The 8,428-nt window shown below is 39.7% G+C and overlaps 1 long non-coding RNA gene across 1 annotated transcript; it reads right to left on the reverse strand.

Annotated features, from left to right (window-relative positions):
• Nucleotides 1-6,913: 6,913 nt before the first annotated feature.
• LOC144771928 (uncharacterized) lies at nucleotides 6,914-8,123 on the reverse strand. The gene is made up of 3 exons (XR_013599549.1): nucleotides 8,042-8,123; nucleotides 7,868-7,956; nucleotides 6,914-7,440 (listed from the first exon to the last, which is right to left on the reverse strand). It is a non-coding gene; the product is annotated as an uncharacterized LOC144771928 (long non-coding RNA).
• Between the last annotated feature and the right edge of the window lie 305 nt (nucleotides 8,124-8,428).

Genomic DNA, 8,428 nt, shown 5'->3' on the forward strand with positions numbered 1-8,428 from the left:
ATGTCAAAGGTTATGTCTAATATGTCAAGGACCACATTTGGTGATGTATGGCCCATGACCTTGCTACAGTTGTGTTCCCATATACCAAGAATATCCTCCAATGTGCCATCACAATCAATTTGCACAGGTGGCAACTATGCCAAGAATTTCCTCTAGAAAACCAGTGCTGGATTTTTTTCATGAGTGCTCCTTGCCAAAATGTACCTGCAGAGTACCAGCAATAGCATGTTGCAAAGGGTATCTCATATGAAAGTATTGTCTACCGTATTCCATTGCCAACATTTTGTCAAGGGTGCTTCTAAATGCCAATAAGCCTGCCAGGTCCAACAGCAGAACTGCCAGCTAGCAACACGTAGTCAATTACATTCAATTATTCACACTCACTCTTTCATTAGCACTGACTTGCACTCATTCATTGTCACCTACTCTTGTGCACTCACTCTCACCCTAAATCACTAATTCGCAAACTCTCACTCACTCTAACTCTAACTCACTTATACATAGTCACTCAATTTGACACATATACACAGGCATCCATGATCCCATTTACAAACATACATGTTCAAATATATACAAGCTCTTAAACCAAAACTAACTCTCACCCACATGCATAAACAACAAACATTAAACCCATGTTATTATTGTTATCTAAGATGTGAGAGAAGATCCAGATCTTATTGCTCTACATTGTTTTACACTAATAGTGAAAATTAAACTATTATTTACTATGATTGCAATTAAAATGAGCAGAAACGAGGTTAGGGCTTGATTATGATAATGCAAGACACCTCTGTGTTCTTGGCATTGATAGCCCCACCTCTGAGGCCAGGGGTCACAAAGGTAGTGCTGGGAGTAGCAAGGGTCAACCTAGGTGTTGCAACTGTGACCCCTGGACACCTCTAAATGACTTCCATGACTGCATTTTCTTGAGAATACAATAAGCATGGGGTTCTTCGATTTAATTATGAAGGGCAAAATTCCCATTTTTCTGCACACCTAGCTACAACTAAGAGCCAGATTATAATCCCGTTAGGAAGGCCTCCTGACGTGTAACGGAAAGTGCCAATTCGACGCCTCTGTTTCCGACTGAGCCGTCACCGGCTCTGAATGACCAAATCATTTCCAGAACCCAATTCTGTGCGACTGACTCGTTCGCAGACGATTCGCGGCGCGCAATGGAACCGGAATCTGACCGAGCGAGTACAATGCACAATTTAGTCAGCTGTATCGCCTGAGTCTCAGCGAGATGAAACAGCTGTCAGGATTGGACTTTTGGGGGCCGTAGAAGGCCCCCCTTCACCCGGAGCCCTTTGAATTGGTCACGGGGTGCCCATTGGTCTCTCAGATTAATGCATGCAAAGTGTGGCGGGAAACATGGGGTGCCCACCACAGGGTGTAAGCTTTTCCCCACCCACTCCTTTTTGCTATGGGAGCCTATGTATGCATTGGTACATGGACTTTCATATAGATTAATGGGAGTCCCAATGAACCGAGTCCGTCGGCATATCGCTGGATCATACTCGTTCGGTCGGACTCGCACAGCCCGATTCGCTTGGAAAGCCCTCTGGATCAGAGTCATACGAAGGGATTTCCTAGCAAGACTGTCATCTGGCCCTAAGATGTACCAAAAATGCCATTGATTAGAGTGAAATCCCATTCTTGATTAACTGAATCAGGAATGTTGAAATTCCACCCTTCCATATGCCTTTGCAAATTCAATTTGAAATGCCATATGATGAGAACGAAATGTTACTTGTTTGATGAAATTTCTGTGCAAGCAAGGTTCATAATACACTGGTCACTGACATTCCTTGTTAGCTCCATAAGTTGTTAAACATTCACAAATTCCAAAACATTTGGATGCAGGTAGTCTACCACACTGTAAAAACCTAAAAAATTAATTTATTCAAGGCAGGGACATCTAAAGGATTTTGAGGGCCCTGGGCCAAACACATTTTTGGGGTCCCTGCTAGAAACAGCTTTACATTTATGATCAAATTTCAGCTTTTTTCCACACCCTCTTTGACACTGCACAGACAAACTGTCCAAATTCTAAATGTATTTCCAATATTCAGGGATAGTGATGTGTGAATTCAATATTGTAATATAGCTGCAGCTTACTATTATTATTGCAAATAATCTCTGTGAACGAGGTCCTCTTTTGATTTAAAATGAAATGTTTTATGAATGTGTCATGGTACTGAAATAATTACACACATCACTCATATTAAACTATTTATTGAGGGAAAGTAGTATTTAAAACAATCTATGTTTAAGAATCATTCAAGGTTGTCAGGGCAGGACTGTGTAGAGAACAGAGCCAGATCTATTATCCCCTTGAAAGGCTGGGGCCTTGAGCCAGAGTCCACTTTGCCTATACCTTAAAATGTCTCTGAGTCAAAGGTGGGAGTAAATGCATTTTTTAATAGGATCAGGAAGAGAGCACCCTGAACATTGAAAGAGATAAATAGACTGCATGAGTTTCTCCATGTTTTCAGGCTTAGTAGGACTTTGAGTAATAGCTAATGCATTTCGGTTGCAGAAATATCTATGTTTGTGAGTACTGAAGTTCTGGGCGTCTTCAACAATCTCAGCCTCCCAGACCTAGTACTGAATTCCTTGTGAATTCCTGTTAGGAGAAAAATGTGCTTTAAAGGAGGGATAACTCTCAGAGTCCCATCACAACTACATCAGTACTTTCAATGTGGTCATTTCACACCCGAAAGTATTGACATCATGGGTATCATTAAATACATAATGCAATATGATCTTTCTTTTAATGAGTAATGCCCTTTAGATCCCCTATGAATGAGGAATAACACTAGAAATCATTGCTACGACACCAGTTTTGGCATGTTATTCTCCATTTCTGGGTCAATTTCCAGGGATTAATTCGATTGGGTCTGATTCATCAATTCATGCTGTAATGTCACAAGACATTCCTGCATTATTTGAAATACTGATGTAGGCAGAATCCCCTTTTTCTTCCTAAATCAGTATAAAGAGACTGAAAAGAATGGGGACCTTAGTGAGCAACTTTATAATCTCTTTTTTTCCAATAAATACACCTTTGGGAAGCAGTGCCCTTACTATAGCCGTAAACTGCCCTGCCAAGTGTATACAATAAAGGTATACTGCACTACGTACTAAGCTATAATTTACACTTAATGCAAGACTGAATACATTGTTTTTGTCCTTTAATAGCCGACAGGGAGTAAATGCCTAATCACCAAGGAAGACCTCCCAATGATCAGCTAGTGAGTTTACTACTTCCACGCACCTGCGCTCCATCCCGTTTTGCTTTCAAGATATAAAAGTTGAAAATGAAGTCCAAATCGCAACAGCCTTGCCTGGGTATAGTTTAAACAAAACAGAATACATTTAGCCATACATTTAGCTAAGCTAATGAAGATGGAAAGAAAAAGAACATGGTCTTGCGAGCTGTAGAGTGCTGGTAGAGAAGTGCAGGGGAAAGACTGCATGATTTTGTCACACACATTTGTAAGCTGCTAATGCAACATTTCCAGTTTCTCACCCCAACTGGTGCTACGTTCCCAGAAGATTCAATAGGAATAGCATTAAACAGGTACTGTATAATGTAAATGCTTCACAAGGAGCTAGATATCAGCGGTGTGGTGTGGCTCACTGGTTAGAGGCGGCAGACCCAGAAGCAGAGAACGGCCTGGACCAGGGTTCAATTCCCGACGCGGCAGGGTCGTGGACAAGGGTCAGCGGACTCGATAATTCTCGCCTCGGTGCCTACTCTAACCAGGGATCACATTCGGCAACTCTGGGCATTAGCTTGCCTCATCTCTACAACGGCCCCCCACATTCGCCGGGGATGCCTGGTTTCACCTTGGAGATACCCAGTAGGGACCATCTCACAGGGATAGCCAGGACGGGTTCCCCAGCAGTCTACAGTGCCACGATGCCTCAGGGCAGCAGTGCGCTTTACAAGACACATACATTTACAAGACACATACATGAGCATGCACATATTCAGAATTTTGTTGACAGGGTAATGCAATATCTGTTTTATCCACCCCCTTTAGGTGTCACCGCACGATCGGGATGCTATAAAAATATCGAGGAGGTTCCGACAACTGGAGTTGCCTGTGCAACCGCAACACAAACAAATTGTGGTAGGTACCATTTTATTCTGACAGGCTATCATATTGTGGTCAGTACAATTTTATTCCTGAATAGCATGAACCAACAAACTCATTCTCCATCTCATTTTATGTAAATATAATTGTTAGCGGGCTTAACTGCAAGAAGCATGCAGTCAAGGGCCAATGAAAATATGCAACAGAGTTGACTATGCAGCAAGAAAAGACAAATTATGTGGTGTAATATGGCACATTTTGTAATACTTTATACACTGTGTGTGTTCATAGGTTTCACCCTCAGCATGCTCTGGTAATTTTCTCCCATATTACATCTGTAGTGAAATGGGTTTTGTCCATTTAGCCCACCCAGATTTTTTGGTTTTGGATCATTTGGACTTGTACTTTTTACTGTAGGTGAGTCTTATAACTGTCTAACCCATAGTAATCATATGGTTAATAGAATGCAAGTGTTTACTGCCAGTATCTCCACTTGGCTGGCTACACGTGAAAGCGTGTGCACATGTATGAGGGCTATACATGTAAGATAATCATCATGCTGAATTTCTATCCTTTTTCTATAATTTTGTATGAGTGAAGTGACCTACTAACTATAACATCCCTGAAACCTATGTTTTTTTCGGTGATTTCTTAAGGTTTTTTAAATGCTAATTCCTAACTATAACGTCTGTAAAACCTATGTTTTTTCAGTGACTATATATATATATATAACTAACCAAGTACCAACACAGAGAACCCACACATTCCCACACATAGTGACAATCATGTATAGGAACAATGGCACTTGCCACATATTCACCCCTACCATGATACATGTGAGCCTTAAACACTATTGCCACACTCAGGCCAACTGACGCACACGCGCTTCCAAATTTAACAAAATCAGCAGTGGAACAGATTTATGTCCCACGGACCGGCGGAGATAAGGCAATAGGCACACAGTGACAACCAGTGAAGTTAGTACACAAGGCCCTTATTGCGTTTTTTCATACCGATGCAATTTCCGCACAGTAGGGTCAATCAGCAGATGCCGCTCAAGCACCCCAGGCTCGGTAAAATTGAACCGCAACTCTGAGGCAAGAATATAAACATCGGACACATACGGAGTCACCCACACATCCCAACACACTTACGAAAAGAGAAGTGGCTGACCTCAACTCTGCTCTGTTACAGTATGCACGCGCATGCCACCAGTTAAAGCCAGGGACCCGGGATACTTTGCCTATGTCAGTTGGTACACGTACAGGCGACAAATAATACACACAAATTAAACAATACCACATGAGAATGCCGATGACACAATTTAGAAAGCACTTGGTAATACATGTGATCGTAATAAGCACCGGCAAGTATTGTAAAAACATTTCAATATATTTTCCATTTACATGTCTTAAATGTTACAACAAAGACTTGCACTTTTAAAGAAACAAAAACTTTTCCATGTCTATCACCACCTCACATGTTGCCCTGGCAACTCACCTGACCTTCTTGTGGTTACTCTGCACTACTATAAAACTGCTCATTTCTTTGGTGAACACAGATGTAGTGAACAAGGCAGACTTGTCTGCTGAAACGCGTCTGGTCGTTTTGGAATACATAAATCTTTTATCTTTACCCCACGGAGTCGGTGCCTGTTTAGAATTTGCAGAACCAGGATTGGAACCATATATATATATATATATATATATATATATATATATATATATATTTTTTTAAATGTATTTTTAAACACATGAGAACACAGCAACAAATTTACCGTGATCAAGATAGCGGAGGCTATCGAAACGTGTTGGTTATATCTTTGCCTAATTTAAAATGGATTTAAGAATAAATTAACTGAAACCTGATTGAAGAGTTTGGCTGGTGTCTGCGGCTCCGTGTTTTCTTTTCTGCAAGAAAACGTTGTTGGAATATATATATATATATATATATATATATATATATATAACAAAAAAATCCAGCTCCCACAGGAACTCCATGGAAGAATGGCACGGACTCGAGGTGTTTTAGGATTCAGCATTATTTTATAATGCCAGGTCGCCCTCAATCCCAGAGGTCAGGAGAGACGTGTTTCGGCTTTCAAGAAGCCTTTGTCAATCTGGTTTGGCACCAGAATACATGCAAAATAAATAGCCCTTCCCATAAGACCATTGAGTAAACATAGAAAGCATACTCCTGTGTATGCGAACAGCATATGACCCAGAATGCTACAAAACATAGTTTTCTACAGCTAAAACCAGCCTGTTAGGTAAAATATAAACATATTAAATGCATTGCATAATACAAATATAAGTTTAGCTGGAAATATCGTGTAGCTAACATTTTAGGTAACAAAACATACATGTGAATTATAAAAGCATCCGTCACATTGGGAAACTGGCTTTTAACATATGCACTGCCAAACTCTTCATCCTGTGTTGCCAATTTTACAAAATTATATAAAACGTACTTTTAAAATGAATGCTCCCAGATGTCACTAATTATAGCGAACTTAGAGACTGCAAAAGTCCCGGTTTTAGCTCACCCGAGCTGATGACACATCCGCCACAGTGTGACCTTTTGCAAAATAAATCATATTCCTTCCATGCTACTGATAACACAGTCATTATCTTCAAACATAGTCAAAGGGAAATCCCTGGGTGTATATTATGACAAATGCGAATTGCGTTATTCAATTAGATTCTATTCAATCATGCACATTATTCATCTACACCACTCAAGAACAAGGTAAGTAAACCATATAAGTAGAATTAGATTTCCACACTAAAAGTGAACGTTCACAATCTTTTATTTTTGTTCTAAAACGTGAAGATTCCTCTTCATACAAACATATGTTAAAATGTCAAAGAAAAGTTTTTGAAGAAATACTTAAAACAGCACTTTATAAGTCAAATACCATAAGGTTACATCGACAGTTAATCACAAATCATCACATACTTTAAAAACATCACCATATCACATTCATTGAATTTATATGGCAAAAATTGAAGAATAAAAAGAGCAAATAATCAATACAAGTACAAAACAAAATACTATTAAATCCTTTTCACAAAACCCCCTACCACTGTGGCCTTAAGATTCTCCCGCCACTGTTTATCTAGATCCAATGGTCTTTCTTTTATATAGGTGCTGCAGAGAACAGTAACAGTAATATACGGATATCTGTTGCTTCCTTGACCTTATTTGGATTCTAACACTTTTAAAAAAATGCGTTGACGCGTTTCGGTGTTATATCCCTTGATGTTGGAACACCTTCATCAGAACATGCCGTCTCTTTGGGGTCACCGGCTTCTAGACTTATTGTTAAAAATCTCTGTATTGGATATATAGGGAGAGAAACAATATCACTTTTACGGGGATATTTTATCAATTCTTCAGTGTACAAAATACTCTCTTTCACCCCAGTTGTACATTCCAGCTTCTCCATACCCCCATAATTTCAGATATTTTCTTTGCACCATTATATCTATCATGTTTGCAACTTTGCTTGAACATATCTCCCAGGATGTATACATGAATAGAAGGCATCGACATCCTCTTTCAAACAATATTATTCTATGTATCTTTCACTGTCCCGTTAGCCTCCTCCCCCTCCAAGGAACAATTGACTGTTTCTGTTAATAACTTAACCCTCCGTTTTCTTTTTAGTGTGGAAACAGTAAGGACATTTCATGATTCATTCCTAATGGCATTCATTCCTCTTTCTTCTAGTATCCTTCCTGTTTTAGAGTCCCTCTTACCCTGTGGGTGTTATAGGAATCTCCCAGGGAGAGCTGCCGTCGGGGAAACCTCCTCCTGGCGATCACTGCTGTTTAGTGTTTTGATATACCTATAGGGTGACAATTATATTTCATGGGTTTTTAGTACACACTATATCTGGATTATTCGGGACCTATATGGTTTCATCTCTTTACCTCGCAGTATACAAGGTCTCTCCCTTGTCTTATAGTCTGGTAGGCATGGATCCTCTTCTCTCTTTGGTTTATAAAACTATCTATATAGATAAGGGAATCACAGTTAGCAGTTTACTCCACTAGTCTTTGGATTTGATATTCATTCATTTTTAACTTCCTCCACTCACCTTCATAGAGATTAAAATGTTCTCATGAACGGGCATATGTCTGAAGCTCTTGGCTTGGGAACTGGATATGTTCTGTAAATAAAAGAGGGTTCTGTCATTTTCCTCCTGCTCATAGTCCTTTTTTGTGTGTCTTTCTCATTATGGTCGTACTAGTCTATCCTACTCCTAGAATTTGGGGTCTAATTTTATATCTAATAAAAACTTTAAGGATGAAACCTGG

This window comes from Lissotriton helveticus, chromosome 8 (assembly GCF_964261635.1).
Source record: "Lissotriton helveticus chromosome 8, aLisHel1.1, whole genome shotgun sequence".
In the NCBI taxonomy this organism is placed as follows: domain Eukaryota; kingdom Metazoa; phylum Chordata; class Amphibia; order Caudata; family Salamandridae; genus Lissotriton; species Lissotriton helveticus.